The sequence below is a fragment of the Anomalospiza imberbis genome, chromosome 2, assembly GCF_031753505.1.
Source record: "Anomalospiza imberbis isolate Cuckoo-Finch-1a 21T00152 chromosome 2, ASM3175350v1, whole genome shotgun sequence".
Taxonomy (NCBI): domain Eukaryota; kingdom Metazoa; phylum Chordata; class Aves; order Passeriformes; family Viduidae; genus Anomalospiza; species Anomalospiza imberbis.
This window is the reverse complement of record NC_089682.1, coordinates 94,432,812-94,450,706: the sequence shown is the minus strand read 5'-3', so window position 1 is coordinate 94,450,706 and position 17,895 is coordinate 94,432,812. Positions and strand designations below refer to the sequence as shown.

Sequence of the window (17,895 nt, the reverse complement as noted above, 5' to 3'; positions counted from 1 at the left end):
GGAGATATAACAGCTGAAGTCTCAGCATGCTTCCCTTTGTGGTTTTATGTTCAAATCATTGATACTGTTCAATTATTAGGGTACTGTGTTACATGTCTACTACAGTTAAAGGTCGTGAACTTTTCAGGTACAAACCTCAAAATTCAGAGGTTATAATTTTGGCTAATTATAACTTGGCTAAAACCCAAGTTTAACCTTGCCAAAATTTTTCTGAACATCAGTTTTTCACCAAAACAAAAAAAGCACAGTGTCTATGCATTAGATCATTGACTAGCAAAACTCAAAACTCTTGAAGATGTTAAAAAGAATGTGGAAATTAATATTTATTCATTTTTAGATTAAAAACGTTGAAATTATGTAAAGTCATGCTGATTTAAGTAAATGGCATTTGTGGTGGCAGGAAATTTTTGTTCCAGGTGTCAAGTAACAAGAATTCACTTCTTAAAATTACAAAGCTTTATATTTGCTTTTGAGGAGAAGATCTGAAGCACTTCTTAGGGTCAAGCTTATAGAAATACTATTTCCAAGGAACTGGAAATAAATCCCAAAAGTTGGAAATGTGAAAATTGGCTTCTATTATAAGAGAAAAATCATTGGTGACAGTTTTTCCAAGATGAAAATCAATTCATATTTTTATACATCTTATATATATCTATAATGTATAATCTTCTTCTTGATATTTACAGTATATTTTGGCAATAGGCTAAAATCTCCTTGATTATTATGTGAATTCTTAATCTCCTCTATTGGACAGTTAGTTTTTGGGGGTTTTTCTGCTTGCTGTGCTTTGTTTTTCTAATATATTTTTCTTCATTTGTCACTCTAGAAACATTTAGCTAATTAGGTGATGGACAGAACCTCTTGGTATTTTTAAGCGTTTTTTTGTTCTTTTTTCCCCCCCTCTTCTTTCCACTTGACTCCATCTACTAATGTTTCAGGATGCTGCCACAATACATGGTTCTATATTTCTGTCTATTTTGTACTTAGATGAATACCACTGGTTCAGTATTAGAAACAGGCTGAAGGAAAAATTCTATAGATGTCAGAAATAAAACTGAAAAATGAAGAAGTTTCTACAAATCCTCCTGTCTTTCCTGCTTGGGGCATCAACTACAACCTACCTTCTTGTGTTTATAAGAAAAGAAGAAAACTCCAGCTACTAGCTCTATAAAAAAGGTGAAATAGGACTCCTTTCTGTTTTAGTTACAGATGTCCTTGCTCTTTAAACTAAGGTTTTAGAAGGTCAAACCCCTAACAGACAAATAGTCACTCCTGAGTGAATATTCACTTAAACTCACTTGATTCTCTTTGACTGTGATGATTCCAGAAATTAAAAATACCAGAAATACAGAATACCAGAAAGATTCCAGAAAATGTCCTTTTAACACAGAGACAAAATAATTAAATGCAAGAAAACGTACTTCTCCTGTTAGAAAATACCATGTTCAGGTTATGACTATGTGCACAATTTAATATATTCACTGTGCAGCCAAAAGTTTAAGTTTCACTGGAATGCCTGCCATGCGATGACAATCTGTACTGAACATCAGCTAGGTTTCCCCAGATGTGGAAGCAGTATTTTTGCCAGTTTCCCTCTCAAACCCTTTAGTTCTCCCAATGCAGAAATTCTACAGATAAAAACAAGGTCAGCTTTTCTACATCTACAAGTATTCAGGTTTGACTCTTCACTAATCAACGTTATGGAAATAGGAGACATGGTAAGTGAAATATAGTGGTGAAGCATAAAGACTTTTTTTTTTTTTTTTTGCAGAAGAAAGGAATATTTCACAGACTTGCAGACTTGTTAGGGTTTTGTGTGGTTTTTTTAATACCGTCATAGGAAATAAGATCTTTTGTATCAACAACTAGTTACCTAATTTGAAAATACTAGTAGACATAAATGGTTGGTGTTCAAGGTAGCATGGGATTGTGTAATGAAATGTATTTGTGCAGTTTAAATGAACTGCCTAACAAACCAAATATTAGAAGGATAAGTAGTGGTATGATAAATGTTTGATGGTTAATGACATTTGAGAATAGTCATAAGTAAACAAATTGAAAGACTAGAAAAATAATCTCAGTCAAAAATATTCTGGGAAAAAAAATCAATGTAAAAAATTTTAATGCAGAGAGGGAACTACAATTTTAACTGTATATTCAGTTTGATGGCCATAAATTTTGCCTTTAGTCAGTTAGGTGAGAGATCTGCATCTGAACTTAAGAAAAATCTGCTCAGTATTCACCTGAGGTCAAAAAGCCAAATTGAACATCATTAGCTCTTAAGAACAGAGAAAAGAACAGATAATAGTGCTGTGTCACTAATAGTCTGAGGCACTTACTGACAAGATGGATATAACTGATATGAAGAACGTATAAAATGGTTTCTGTAGAAGGAAAAATTAAAGACAACAAGAATCATCAGATTCTGCGAACAGGTGGTAATGGTACGATAAAAGTGTATAAAACAATGGCATGGAACAGATAAACAGGAAACCATTCTTCACTGTTTCTCATAGCACAGAAAGTAGGGACAGCAAAAGGGATTATAAGGCAACTGGTTTAAAACAATTCAAAGGAAGCAGATTTTCACAGAATGCATAATTAAATTCTGGCACTCATTGCCACAGGATATTTTGGATGTCAAAAGTATAAATGTAATCAAAAGTAGATTAGAAAAATTCATGAGCGAAATATCCAGCAAGGTCTATTAAACACTGTGGTGCAGAAGATCTTAAGTACTAATTGTCAAAATCTGATACTGCACTGGTGGAAATATTATATTGACCTTTAGCAAGCATCTAGCCAAGGACAGGGAGATAACACTGGGTTAAATAAACCTCTAGTTTAACTCAGTATAATTAATTTTAACTTTTTGTATTATTCTAAGAAGCATCCATTTGCTTTAAAAATGGGAAAAAATTGTTCTATATTTCTTATTTTTGGTTTGTATGAGGTCAGAATGGAGATGTTAAATCTTTTCTAGCCTTTTACAGCTGCCTTAGGAAGAGCTGAATTATTGTATCAGACCTATGAATGCATAAGCCAGCACTGAAAAAATAAGAACTGACTTAAACTTTCACCCAGAAGTTCCAGTGAACTGAACAGCCTTTTGAGGTTCAACATGTTCCAGTAATGAATTTCCATGATTCTGCACACCCTAATTCAAGACATGAATGGAAATTGAACAGCAAAAGCAGCGCTCATATTTCTTTCCCAGATAAAAGTAGAAAATAGTAGAAATCTCATAATACACGATAATGGCACATATTTCCCAATTTTTTTGCAGATCAATGAGCCTTGATTGACTTAGCGACAAGGGTGGGAGTGGGTGGAAAAGAAAGGAGAAAAGTTCAAATTTTTGAACTCAGCTGTAGCTATAAACCATAAATGTAAATTTTTGTTAATCTTGCTTCTTTTAAGTAATTCTCTATGAAAATTACATACCTATATGAAAAAGGCACTAGCTGGTGAACATTAGGTTACAGCATCTTTGCTCTTTGATCAGATCTCACAGACGTTTCTTCTTGCAGCCTTTTCTAAAAAGGGAATTCCATCTGTGAATCATTTATTAAAGGTAAATAAACTAAGATTCAATTATTAAAATACAGGAGATCTCTATGTTACTCATTTATGTGACAAATTATCATCTATAATTTGTTTCTCATACATAAAAAAAAATCCTATTTGAATAATAATTAAAAATATGTTTCAATATGTAAAAGGTAATTAATATATATACTGAGGATTTTAAACTAATATTCTTCTTTTTTTCAATTAGAACACATGCCATATATCTTTATTCCTATTTTTAGTTTCCCTATACTTGTTTTCACTCTGCCTCATCTGGTCTAGCATAATCCTTTTTTTCTTTATTTTGTATGTATTTAGTTTTTTCATTTAAATACTCTACTCTCTTCCCAGTTCTGTATTCATCTTTCTGGGGATATCACTAGATTACTAGCATAATGTTCGAGTAAGATTTTTAAGTGGGTCATATTCAAATATGTCCCATATTCAACAGAAAAATATGTCACATCCAAAGTAGCAATGCCTTGGCAAAACTGGATACTTCAAGTATTTTACTTATCTGTGGTATGTTTTATTGTGTAAACTGCTAGCCAAGGAATTAGACCATTTTGATCCTTAATTTTATACTTAGGTTCCTGACACTTTAATAGGTTGTTTATGGTGTATACTCTGTACACAATACAAGAAATTTTCCTTTGTATCTAATTCTGATCAGGATTTTTTTCCCTCCTAGGAAGTTATCTGCATCTTCTTAGACTGAGCTCAACTTTTACATGGGCTTCAAATAGTTGGTTTTATTTTTTTTTTTACGGACAAGTCCAGTATGAGACAAATTTTACTACAGAAGTATAGTACTTCACTGCAACATACTTGTATTAAAACCTCTAATTAATGAGATTTATTATAGCTACACACTCCCATGTCTGGATTTTGAGGCACCTCCTCTAAGACACAAAGAGAAATTGTCCTAAGGGTAAAGCACTGCAAAATGCTTAAAATTATTATATGTGTATATAGCATCCTGTTTTTACTTAGAAAATTCTTGTTTCTATGTTCTGTTTTGCAAAAAGAGAAGCCCATTTCCAATGCCACTGAAATTACAAGTGAATGGCTGCAGCATGAAGATTATTAATTTAGAAACCAGTCTTATTTAACAAAATGTTTGCTCCTTATTTAGCCCGACAGACTGCTTAGACGGATGTCACTTAAGCACTGCATTGTATTTCACTGAGCTGCAGATGAATTTATTTTGCTAAAACCACAGGCTTTTTCAGAACCATTTCTATCTCAACTTCAAGGTTTTCAGCTTTTTTATATATTTTTTAATTAGTTCTGCTGCATATTGCAAACACATTTCTTTTTTTTTTTTTTTTTTTTTTTTTTTTTTTTTTTTTTTTTTTTTTTTGTTCAAATCCAAGTGCAGCATTAAACTGCTGTACCACAACAGTACAAATCACTCTTTCATGGTCACCAAGTTTAAGAAACTGAATTTCAAGGAAATAGAGAGTTCCTTCTCTATAGAACAAATTGTGACCTTTATCTCAAAGAAGCACTCACTTCAGGCAGATATGATACATCTTTTTATGCAACAAACTAGGAAAGGGAAAAGTCCTACTAACTCCTTCTCATAAAAATACATAGAGAGAGGATATATTAGAAAATGAGAACAACCACAACAATCAACTAAATATTGTGAAGCTAAGAACATGAGCACTTAATTTAGCCATCTAATCATTTTGAGCAAGACAGTTGCCTTACAAAACACAAGCCAGTATAAACAAATACATAAAATTGATGTCCCAATGTACCTTCTTAAAACCTTGTCTGTGTGCATTCTAAAATGAAGAACCATGAGATGGGATGAAGAGTGCTTAATGATCTCCTCTGCAGTGTCTATACCAATGGGGAATGAAGAAAGTCTGCAGACCAATTTCCTACTCTTTAGTTTGCATAATGTTGGTACTATTTAAGCAATGAATCTATTAACAGGGTAGCAAACTGTTTACACAAGATCTCATGAATCAAAGAAGTTCTATCTAGACAGACAGAGAATTTGTACTATGGAAAAAAATACCAAATCACTTCCTATAGTAACATGAAGAAAAGAGAGAATTTATTTAATCTTTTAGAAGGGATATATCAGAATAAGATATGAAAAAAAAAATTGACAGAAAATAATTTGGACAGAAATTTAGGGAGACGACAAAGGAAAGCAGGTTTACTATTAGAAAAAATTTTCATGTCTTCCAGAAAATTTGTTTGACTTTCAGGAGTACAGGCACTTGAAACTGGAAAATAAATTGTAAAATAGTAGAAAGTATGTTTATTGACCTACACTGTAGAGAGTAAGGACAAGTATTCTATTTTGTCATTTAAGTGTGTGGATCCCCCACATAGGTACACTTAGGTATTACAGTCCTTAATCAACACATATGCCCCAACAATGTGCATCAGCAGGAATTCTTCTTTAGTTTCCCTGGAGTCCTACAAATGTAGTCTGATACCACCAGAACAGAGAGACAAATTTGCATTACATTTAAATTTTGACTGCAGCACTCTCATTTGTGTCTTCTTCATGTAAGTGGGTCTATATAACAGGCCAAATGCAAACAGCCATAGTCAGACTTCATACAGCTTCAAGACTGAATATTATATTGAGCTCTGTGTGTCTTAATTAATCTGGCCCTTCTCTAAAGTACTTGTACAGAGAGAAAGGACTTCTAGAGGCTTAGAGCTGCACTGGCAACTTGCTGGGTTAACTGAAACTGGAAGCCAAGCAGATTTGACAGGGATATATTTTGGACTCCCACTGTCACATGGAAAACAATTAATTTGTTTCTAATGCAGTAATTTAAAAAAATAAAGAGAGGAATATATGTCTTTCTTATAATTTTTTCCTAAGTAACAGTCTGCATTAACTTTGCATCAGAAAATCCATGCGCATATGCACAGTCAGAGAAATTTATAAAATTTGCTTGAAGATAAAACATATATACAATCACCTTACAGAAAGTGTGATGTGCCCAATCCTTTCTTAAGCAACAAATATTACACCGCATTTCACAAAGTTAAATTATAGGGGTTTATTAGATAATGTCAGTTTTGAAAAAATATTATGATTAGGGCACAAGAGTCCCAGCTGCAGATAATGAAATTTTACCCAAATCCATAATTAATCAATATTTCAACATTGCAATATATTCTGAAGTGTAAAACAATTAAAAAAATAATGCATTCAAATACCCTTATCTCTTATGTGGTCTTTCAGAAATGTATTGACTTTTCCCAAAGCTTGATTAGAAGTAATTTTCGTCTAAATAGCACTTCACGAATTAATTCTAAATCAAATATTTCTTTTATGACTAACAAAAAAATTCTTCTGAAATCTCCTAGGTCTTATGGAAATAGCTCCCTGTTCTTGTCTCTTACTTGTTCCTGTCCTTGCCATCTTCTGCTTCGCTGAAAGCCGGTACAGGTTTTGTATGATTCCGAGCACACAAATCTCAGGTCTAAGTTTCTTCTTGTTCTTCCCCTCTACTCTCCTCCCTCATCAGTGCTAGGAATAGGAACTTCTGTCATGGAAAGAGATGGGAATTGCAGAGTACTAATCCACTGGTTGAGCCCTGTAAGTAATTCCTGCCACATTTCGGGCTTTACAGCTGTACCTCCACATGTGCTGATGAGCTTGAAGCAGGATGGGAAGAGGACTATACTTGAGGGGCAGGAAAAGCAGTACTGACAGGCTCCAGGACCAAATCCCAAAAATAATGTCAGAAAAAAGCAGCACGCTATTCACTATAGTTCTACAGTAAAACAGAGCATTACAGTACAGTAAAAAAGCGCATTGTGTGTAAAAGAAGGTGGTAAGAGTTATAAGACTGGAATTACAAGTATGTAATCAAGTATGTTCCATAGTAAAGTTGAGCAGGTCCTGTTACATTCTCGGACTGTGCCTGTCTCCACAGCAATCACTCCAGAGTCATTAATTCTTGGGTGATCCGGGAAATTTCTTGGTAGTCATCTGTAGAGATGAGATGATGGATTGGATTGAGACAACAGACTGACTTGAAACTAGATCATTGACTGAACCATTAGAATTAAGTGATTGACTGATTTCCAGAGGAGTACTCCTGGTAAGAATTTTGGACTGGTCCAAAAATAGCCTGAGGCAGTTCCAGCCGTGTCTAGTCCAATTTTTGTGCTTTGAAATGTTGATTAACATCCTGGATAGTGTGTCCCAAAGACTCCTAGAGGTGATTTCTGCTATAGAAATAATTAAATTCCATGTGGACTATAAGTCTTTAATAAAAACTATTCCTGCAGACATGGTCAGGTGGATCAGTCTTTCATATGCAGTTTATTCAAGAGATATTTTGTGAATTCTGAAGTCACATTCTGAAGTCACAAGAGCAAGGAATTATGTTTGTTCTAGGGCCAGCTGGTTTGAAAGAGCTATGCAAAACATTTTTTGAGGAGTCTTTCCTAATCCAGCTTCAGACTCTACTGCAAAAACCCTTGTAACAGGTTACTCTTCAAATACAGAACCCCCATCATGACCAAAGAGTGACAAACCATGCTGTTTTGAGGACTCAGTTCCCCATGCAATGTGTACCTCCGTGAAGATCCAGAAAAATTAGGCTTTTCTTTATTATCCCCATAATACAATTGCATAATAATTATAATGTATTTATATCCCAGTAAATTAGTTTTTAACAAATACTGCCATGACTGCCTATGAAATGAAGAGAATGTGCTATATATAGTTCTGATTTACACCTAATTATTCCCTAATTGTAATTTTCTGTTGTAAATTCCTAACTTACCAATAAATAAACATAAGTTTATTGCTTATATTATCCTGATCAAGGAATGTTTTCAGTCAGCTGTTTGAATTGGTAACAGTACTTTCCCATCTCTTTTCAGAAAAGCTCAGTAATGTCTTCTCTCAGATAAAGTATTACTGTCCACCATTTCTTTTTTTAATTCACATTACCAGAGAAGTGGATGAAAACCTCCTCACTGTCAAAGAAGTGAAATTCAAAATGCATTTCTACTGGAGAAAGAAACATCATCTTCATCAAAACAGGACTAGCAGCACTTACAAGCCTATAGCAATCAAACAAATCTTCAAAGAGAATAGGAACAAAAAATCTTTTGTGTTTGGGTTCTACAGTGCTCCCCTGGAAGTTACAGAGAATCCCAGGCTGCCACTTCATGCCAGAGCTTCCACAGATCTCAGTCGCAACTGGAAATACTATCCTTCCTCTTAGAAGTTCAGGCTCTCTTAGAAGTCCTTCCTCCTTCCAGATGAAGCATCACTAGATAGAACATTGTCTTATCTTTGGGAAAGTGCTTTGTTTCATGATCCTCATTAGTCTGTGTTAGGTAGAAAGAACCATGGGATACTTTGATAATATGTAGCAAATGTTACAATATTTCAATTTGAAAATGATTAAGGAATTTAAAAGGTTATTTTTCCATAACTTCTGTGGATTAGGAAACAGGCTACTATTACTGACAAATGAACTAAGAAAATCTATTCTATAGAGACTTTTAACTAGATTTGGAAAGAAATTTCCCTTATCAATTTAAACCACAGGATGAAAATACATCCCAGTCTGCAGGCATGTATTTTATATTCCCAGAACATTGATGATTGGAAATACACAGCAACATATATTCTCCAACATGTGAATGCCCCAAGCACAAGAAGAAGACACATAAAAGATTTTAAACTGATGATACATATGACATTTTCCCTTCATCAAGATTCCTTCTGACTCCTTGCTGACATGCTCAAAAGATTATTATATTAGTTTCAGAAAAGTTTCTAGTCCTTCGATGCTTGCCCAGCTCTCATCTCTGATAAAATATTTTTATTTTCTGATATTATTATAGACTTCTAGAGTTCTGGAGGTTTTTTTATTATTATGGTTAAGCTTTTAAGTTATTAAGAAAAAAATGAGAATACAAACTTATTTCCTTCTGCTAACTATCACAAGAAATATTAATCCACAGATTCTATGTTGCATGGATCTGAGAAAATAAGATTTTAATGCAGACTCAGCAAAGTTTTATTGTTTTTGGAAAAATTATTTACGGCATTTGTGTGTCAGAGGCTGTCGTGGTTTGACATGGAAGTGATTTTTTCAGGAAGTTGGGTCAAACCAATCAGTGGTCAAGTTTGGATATTGGCACCTAAAGTGGCCACTAAAGGTGTGGATACGCCTCTGAGAACACAGGGAGTTAAAAGCAGGAACTCCCAAGAGCTCGCTCTCTTTGGTTCCGGTCAGGGTGCTGTGCAGACCTCCCCTGCCCAGCCATGGGGCTGGGTGGGGGAGGGGGAGCCATGAGGCCTGGTCGAGGTGAGCTGAGGGGGCTGAAGGACTGGAACCAAGCCAGCTCCTGTGGACGGAAGGGTGGAGAGAAGCGGAGATGTCTTTGTCATCCCCCCCACCCAGAGGGAAGAGACAGAGAGTCTGAACAGCACCTGTAACTTTGCCGGCGCAGAGGAGAAGGTGGTGGGGGGGGGAAGGTGCCCAGCCTTGGCCTTGGGAATCGGCTGCTAGGCAGAGATATCAGCCGTCCAGGGTGTCTGAACTTTTAACCCTTTCCTGGGAAATGAAGGCTTTGGAAAATATTACTCCACCTTGATTTGAAGTAGAAAAGAGACAGTCTGGGATCCGAGATGATGGAAGAAGAAATTCTTGAGTTGGAAGGAGATGATGGAGTGGCTTGTGGCTGGACTTTTCTTGTTAGCGATAGACTGAACCAAATTCTCCTGACAGAAGCTGCACTTAGAGGGGTGCATTGGTGAGCCAAGAGACCTGTTTCAGTGATTACCAACAAAGGAGTGGAGAGAACAGAGGAGAGTTGAAGAAGGTGGGGAGACGCCTTCTGTCTTCGAGAAAGAAGAAGAGGAGAAGAAGACCTCTGTTCTTGGACCCTCGGCCCCTGGGGAAAATGGGGGGGACTGTAGTCCTGAGATGAGAAGCTGAATTTTTGTCTCTTTTGGTCCTTGGCAAAGCATCCTTAAAGGAGCCCTGTGAGCAGTCTGTCCATGCACGGTGGTGAGAGCACTGTGACATGGAAAGGAGAGTGTCACCATGGCAGATTTTCTCCGGGCAGCTGCCATGTGTGGCATGGAAACACAAGGGTGGCAATTGTGTTTCCTGGGGGGTCTGTGGCACAGGAGAGACTCCTGTCTCCCTTGAAAGATTGAGTATTTGATTATCTGAAGGGTGGCAACTTGATCAGGATCCTGGGTGGTGTCTCACTGTTGAGTTTGTTTAGAAATTAGGTGGGAGGAGGAGGGGTGTTTTGGAAGGTCTTCATTCAGGATTTAGTGTTTGTATTTTTTATAGTAGTAGTAGTTTAATAAAGTTTTTTTTTGTTGTTATTAAGCTTGGGTCTGCTCTGCTCTGTTCCTGATCACATCTCACAGCAATTATTTAGAAGTGTACATTTTCATGGGGGCGCTGGCATCGTGCCAGTGTCAAACCGTGACAGAGGCTTGTTTGAAAAAAATTAGGAAGTGGATACAGTTGGTCAGAGTTTAATTTTATTCAGCTGGTTTGAGGGTTTTTCAAACAAATTTTGATAAAACTCACATAGACTGCAAAACTAAAATCTTTGTTTAAGAAGTTGTAGTTTTACAAAGTTGTAGTTTACTATCATGCACAGAGTGTAACTTTGAACGTTATACAGTGAAAAATAAATTCTTTTGTGATTTTGGCAATTGTGATGGTCTGGTCATGGTTTTAAGTCCAGCTGAGATGAAACACCACACAGCCACTTTCTCAATACCCTCCTCTCTTCTCATCCCACTCCTGTGGAATGGCAGGAGAATCAATTTAAAACTTGTATGTTGAGATATGTGTTTAATAATTGAAAATAAAACAAAATACAATAATAAAAGGAAATTGTTAAATATTAATAATTATTAGAAAAAGGGAAAAAACAGGTGGTGCTTAATGTAATTACCACCCACCTACCAATTCCCAAGCCCTGCTTGGTTCTCCTTCCGGGTAACTCTCCCCAGTTCGCACACTGGACATGATGTTCTGTGGTGTGAAATATCCCTGTGGTCGGTTCAGGTCACTTGTCCCAGCTGTGCTCTCTCCCAGATTCTTTTGCATTCCTCCTCACTGGCAGAGCATGAGACAAGAAAAAAAGTCCTTCAGGAAAACATCACTTAGCAAAATCCAAAACATCATTCTCATTCTGAATCTAAAACACAGCACTGTAACAGCCACTGAGAAGAAATACTCTCAGGACATCGTCACATTTAAGATTTCATGTCAAATTAGCAAAAGTTGAAACAGCATACAAATGGAAATTTGTGTGGAGTTTGGAATGAGGACTTGAAACAGCTTGTGACAACATTCCCTTTCATGCCCTTGCAGAATATAGGACTGAGTTAAAGTGCTTGCAAAACAGAACCTCTTATTTCATATGTCAGCAGATTTACACATGGCTGTGAAGTAGTTATTTTAAAAACTTTGAATTATTTGTAAGGTATTAGAATTATTGACTGCAAATCTTGCTCAAGCTTATGGCAAGTGAAGTCATACTCAGAGTAGGGCTCGTAAGAAACCCATGTATTTCTTCATAATAATATATTTTTTCTGTACCTTTTAACAAGTAGAATTTTCATAGAAAATTTGCTGCTGAGATTATTCCTTACTCTAGATTTTTTTTCCAGATCTTTTGAAACACAAAGATTACAGGTGGTTGAACTAAACTGGAAATATTTGACAACAGTTCTCTGGTTCCAAAACAGAAATAGTAAACCTGATTTTTATGAAATACGTGTCACTTGTATTGAAATAAACTAATCATAGAATCATTAAGATTTGAAGAGACCTCTAAGATCATCGAGTCCAACTGTTAACCTAACACTGTCAAAAGTAGAACTCAGACAAGATCTTAAATATTGCTACAAAATAACAAATAGTTCTCTCGTCCATTTATTTCTCAAGGAAATATCTGTCTGCCCTTAACACATGTAAGCACACAACTGCTAATATCTTTTCAGTCTAATACCTCTCAAATACAAGATGCCCAAACAAAAAGGTAGGAGAAACCTGTTAAAGCTGTCAGTCAGGTTCAATTCAACTGAAAAAAGTTTTACTTCATATGATACATAACCACACAACATAAACATTGTATTAAGACCCAGAGGAAGTCACAATAAAATAATATCATAAAAATTATGACCACCATTAAATATTACTACTGCTAATAATAACAACAATAATAGTTAATTTATTTAAAAATACTTTTTTTTTCAAGTTACAAAAGATCTAGAGGAAGCCCAAATCAGTACATTTCTGAACTATTGGCTGAGAGAAATTAGAAGAATATATCAAAGTATATGAGAGAAAAGATGATTCTCAACTTCTTACATGTATTTTATTTCTTCCTTAAGTGTGTGCTGCTGCTACCTTTAAAGATAGAATAAAAGATTTAGTGGAATCTTAACAAGCAAGACACATCAAAAATCTCCACTCATGAAGAAACAAGATGGTCTTTTAAACTTCCCAAAATAATTATAACCATAAACCTTTACTGGGTTCATATTTAATGTGCAATCTAAGATTCACCTCACAATGTTACAAGTCCATAATATTAAAACAGTATCTAACTTCAGAACTTGAGCTCTCGCTGTCCTTACTGCTGGTTGACAGACATCACCCCTACAGGACAATTGCACCTCAGACCATGGATGGAGAAAATGAATCATGCTTTCAAGCTGGTCACTATTTTCATTTCAATAAAAGATAGGGAAGGCCATAATTTAGACTATAATTCTAATTGTTACATCCCAAAATTAAAACTAAAATATTTTGAACTTTTATGCATACTATGTGTGAAAAATATGTGAAACCTTTAAATTTACTTTAATTTGTGAAGCACACAGTGCAATTTACTCTTTTTCAGATCTGAAATGCAATACCTCTGAAATACCTGAAATCTAGACTTGAAAAGAGAGAAGGAATTATTAGTAGACAAAAGGATTGCCATAGGTGTGATGAACATGTCAGAAGTCATATTCCTAAAGGCCTGGAATTAGCAGAAGGTGCACCACCCTAAGTTCAAATTTCACTTGCAACTTCTGTTATAGCAGGCTCCCCCAGCTATGAGACCACAAAGGCAGAATCCTCTAGCAACTTGGCATCAAGTGCTCTCTGTTTCTCCTTTTGTTAATCTATGCATGTATGAATAAATGAATGCCAAATCCTGTAAAAGCAGGGATGCCACTGCTACCATCCTGGTTAAAAAGACTAGTCTCCCTCAGCCCAGAACAGTGTGTAATTCTGAGGGATTCTAGGTGATTAGACTTGTACAACTTATCACTTTTCAGGAAAGAAAGTAGGATTAAAATAAAGGGATAGCATTTACCTTAATCAGGGATGAACACAAGTGGATAAGCATCATATTTTCTATCATTCTACCTACCACTGTTCCATGTATTTGTCTTTATATAAGCTGTGTTGAGACAAGTCAAATTGAAAACTAGTAAAAAGAAATGCAGTTTTATAGGATGTGAAACTGGTGGATAGAACTTTGGACCATGAGATGAGGTGTTGCTTTTCAAAGCATTTCAATTTATCTTGACTTTTTTTTGTTCCCCTTTTAAGGACTATATCTAAACTTTCTTCTCACAACATACAGAATAACTAGACAGCAGACTAAAGTATTTACCTTTCTTGGTTGCTTTTCTTGAAAATATACTTTGTCTTCACCTGAAACACCAGAGTCTGATTGCTCCAAGAGAAAGGACAATAATCTCTGAGGCAGTGGTGCTCTTGAAAGAGTAGCTCTTTTGTTTAAAATATACTGTATGAGAGGGCTTAAAATGTTAAACAAATCAATCTATTGAGACAGACTATTACCTTATGATCTTGCCATTTTCTTTATTCCTGTGGAACTGCGGGATACTTTATAATATACATACTAAGAAAAAATAAGAGATAATTTTCCATAGGAAACCTATCATTGTAAAAACACATGGGACACAATTAACTTCTGTCCCAGAGAAAAAAAGAGGTTAACAACTATGGTTTACTCTCAGTTCTTAGCTGTACTAGCTAGTGTATTACTTTACACATGTACTTCTTTATTGTTTGGCATCTTGTACACAAAATGTTCTCACAGACTCCTCCACACATACAAACCATAGAATTATTACCATAGAGGTGGTGTATAAAAATTTCCATGTAATACCTATGCATGAAAATGAGAGAAATTGATTTCACAGCCTTGCTGCTGTTGATTTCACAGTCCCACTACTGTAGGTACGAAAACTTTCTGTAGTTTCATCTCTCATTTTCTCTCTCAAAAAATACATAGGAAGCAGACATCTATAAACAGCAATGCAACATTTTCTTTCATTTTCTTTTATAATTTCTCTTTATAGAATTTGTAATTATAAATATTCACAGTGGTGATTGCATATTTGATTTTTTGGGTTTTTTTTTAACATGAAAGAGTTGAAAACAGGGATTTTTTAAACTTTCAAGCATGTTGCATATTGTTTTGATGGCACTAACTTGAAATTCCAGTTCAAAATCCCAATAACAAAATTAATAATTTTTTTTACATTATTTGAGATTTTCAATTTGTTTGTCTAACATTGGGCCTATATTTGAAGACATTTGTTTAAATTTCCCCAACAAACAATAAAAGGAGATAGGCTTTTATTTAGAATGAAATCTCTGTATGCCCACCATCATGACACTGGGTGTCCCCAGTCACTTGCAAGGAATACACAAAAAGAGCTAAAACCCACTGCTGTCTTCAAAGTCTATTGAGTTCGTTTCTCAGACTTTATATTCCAAGTTGGGTTGAGGCCATTATAAGCTTCCTCCATGCTGATGTGGACAGTTTAGGAAGGACAGTTTATTTAAATTTCTTGATTAACTAAGGAAAGGCCATTTTAAAAAACACTCAAATTACTTAGCCCTTTATATGAAACAAAATTCACCCTCTGGTTCATTGTTTAACAAGTTTAGCTTTCTTTGTAGCAGCTGTGGTTACTCCTAATGTTTGTTTCTGAGCCTTGCGAACACATTGCCTGTGCTCATCCCCACCAAGTCATTTTCTTTTAAAGGGATTTTTTGATTAGTCACACATGGGGAAGTTTGAGATAAAATTTTCCTGTAAGTAACTATGCAGTGATTACTGATTTTGTTCAGTTGATGACATTGATGTTAAGTTGGACCCCTGAAAAATCACATGTCTATCCTCTTTTGTCCTTGCATCAATTTACTGAGAAAGTAAATCTTATTTATTTTTGTATTGGTAAAAGCATACGCCTTTCATATAAGATTCAGGGCTACAATTTAACTTTGAAGAAATTACCAAAACTGCATTTTATTCTCCATTGTGATGTATAATACTATTTTCTTCATGTTGCAGATGTATATACCATTGCTACTACTTTTTCAATTTTACTCAGGTTGGGACTTCACTTAATCTACTGAATATTGAAGTCAAGGCAGTGCCCCAGCGGATCAGTTTATCTGTGCGTTATGTATGTAGAAAGAAAGCTAACACAATAAAATTGTTGAAGCATGCAAGATAAGGCAGAAATCTTCAGAGTTTCAGGTCATCCAAGACTTAGTTAAAGCTGATGGATTAGTAGTGAAGTATTAATAAGTGCTATTTGTCACTGTTGTTTATACATAATGTTGAAGAGACTCTGTTAACAAAAGTGTTTTTCAATTACTATTAGACCATGTCATAGTCTTGTGCTATAATAAACAGTCTGTTTCTTCAACTTTTAGCGGTTTATAACAATTTAAAACACACATAAAACACAAAATTGCATTAAATGGTCTGAGTACTTCCTCAGGTAATGAGTAAAACACTAAATTGTAGTCTATAACATAAAATGCAGTTATAACAAAGAATAAAACAAAAAGCATTTAAATGGTTGAATTAAAAGCATTTAAATGGTTGGATTATTTGAGGTTAAGGCTACTGTTACCATTAAGTAAACTTTAATCTTCTGTTTATATCTAAAAGAAGTGCAATGAAAACAATCTGTGTTTGTGAAAACAAACCACAAAACTGTGGTTTTAAGGTTTCCAGGTTCTCTGCAAATTATCAATTCCTAAAGAGCTGGGGTATTTGCATTTGCAATATGCCAGTGTGGAACAGTAAGATGCTTGTTAGCATATTCAGCTACTGTCTGTTGAACAGGTTTGCCTCTGTGGTTTCATGTAGTTGTAGAAATGGAGATCAAAAGTTAGTTTGGCCGTGCTAGGCCTTGTATGAATCTACTGGTACCACACAGATCTGCTTATGCTAAAACATAGCCCAATGCTCAGCCAGGCTGCTCTGCTAAGAGACTAATATGTCTTACAGTTCTAAGTCCAGCTTGTTTGGAACCATCTGTGTATGCTTTCTTTAGGATAAGGTGTTGCCATGAAGGTGTGTCTTCAAACTTTGAAAGCACAACCATTATGCTGCTGGGCATTTTGTATCTTCCTTTAAGTTTGTGAAATGATGTATCTTTCAGGGTAAGCCAAACATTTCTTTTGTTTTTTTTCTTCTTACCAGTAATATTTCCTGAACACAGAAAAACAGTGGGAGGTTATGGAGAGTTGTGATGCTCACAGGTTATATCTGTACTTATGCCTAGTTCATATTTTGATTGCTTGGTTTATTGGTTGTTTTTTTTTTTTTTTTCTTAACATTACTGTCTCTTGGTGTTTTCATGGCAAACACATTAGGATTTCTGGAATGAGAAAGAACATCTCTATGGAAGAAAAGCTTTGTGGGCAGGGAGAGGGCAAGAAGGAACAAGGAGTCTTCAGACATAATGGCAGACAATCCTTCCCTTGGAGAGTCAGAGGCCACTTGATGGATTATTTGAGGCCTGAAAAAACCAAAAGCAAATCGTATACCAAGAGCAAATTGAAGGAAAGGACTTGACCTGAAAGGCCACTATAGGGAGAGCACAGATTTTTCTAAAAAAATCCTATATTTTTGTTCTGTCTCATTCTGCTCTTAAAATGTTCTTTTCTACTAGTGCTTATAAATTCCTACTTAGTCTATGAAATCCATGGTTTTGGAAAGTATAGATGTAAATTTACAAAAAGCCTTTCCATATTTATGAAGCTCACCATTTCAAATATGCCACAAGCTTAAGATCAAAACTGAGACCAAGCATTGACACATGATTAAAGCTCATTGAAGAGAAACTGTACACTGTCAATAATTTTACAAAGGCATAATGATACAATGTAATTCAGAATTTATTACATATATTTACATCAAAATTCCATTTAATATTTAATAAAATAAAATTATTGAATTTAAATATATGAGAGTTATTATTAATATTAAGGAATAAAA

General features: G+C 35.1%; 1 long non-coding RNA gene across 2 annotated transcripts; it reads left to right on the top strand.

Annotated features, from left to right (window-relative positions):
• The first annotated feature begins 14,218 nt into the window (after nucleotides 1-14,218).
• LOC137467024 (uncharacterized) lies at nucleotides 14,219-17,690 on the top strand. Of its 2 annotated transcripts, XR_010995387.1 has the most exons (3): nucleotides 14,219-14,372; nucleotides 15,952-16,066; nucleotides 17,271-17,690. It is a non-coding gene; the product is annotated as an uncharacterized lncRNA (long non-coding RNA). The 2 variants fall into 2 exon arrangements; XR_010995385.1 differs by lacking the exon at nucleotides 17,271-17,690 and having other exon boundaries at nucleotides 15,952-16,117.
• The last annotated feature ends 205 nt before the right edge of the window (nucleotides 17,691-17,895 follow it).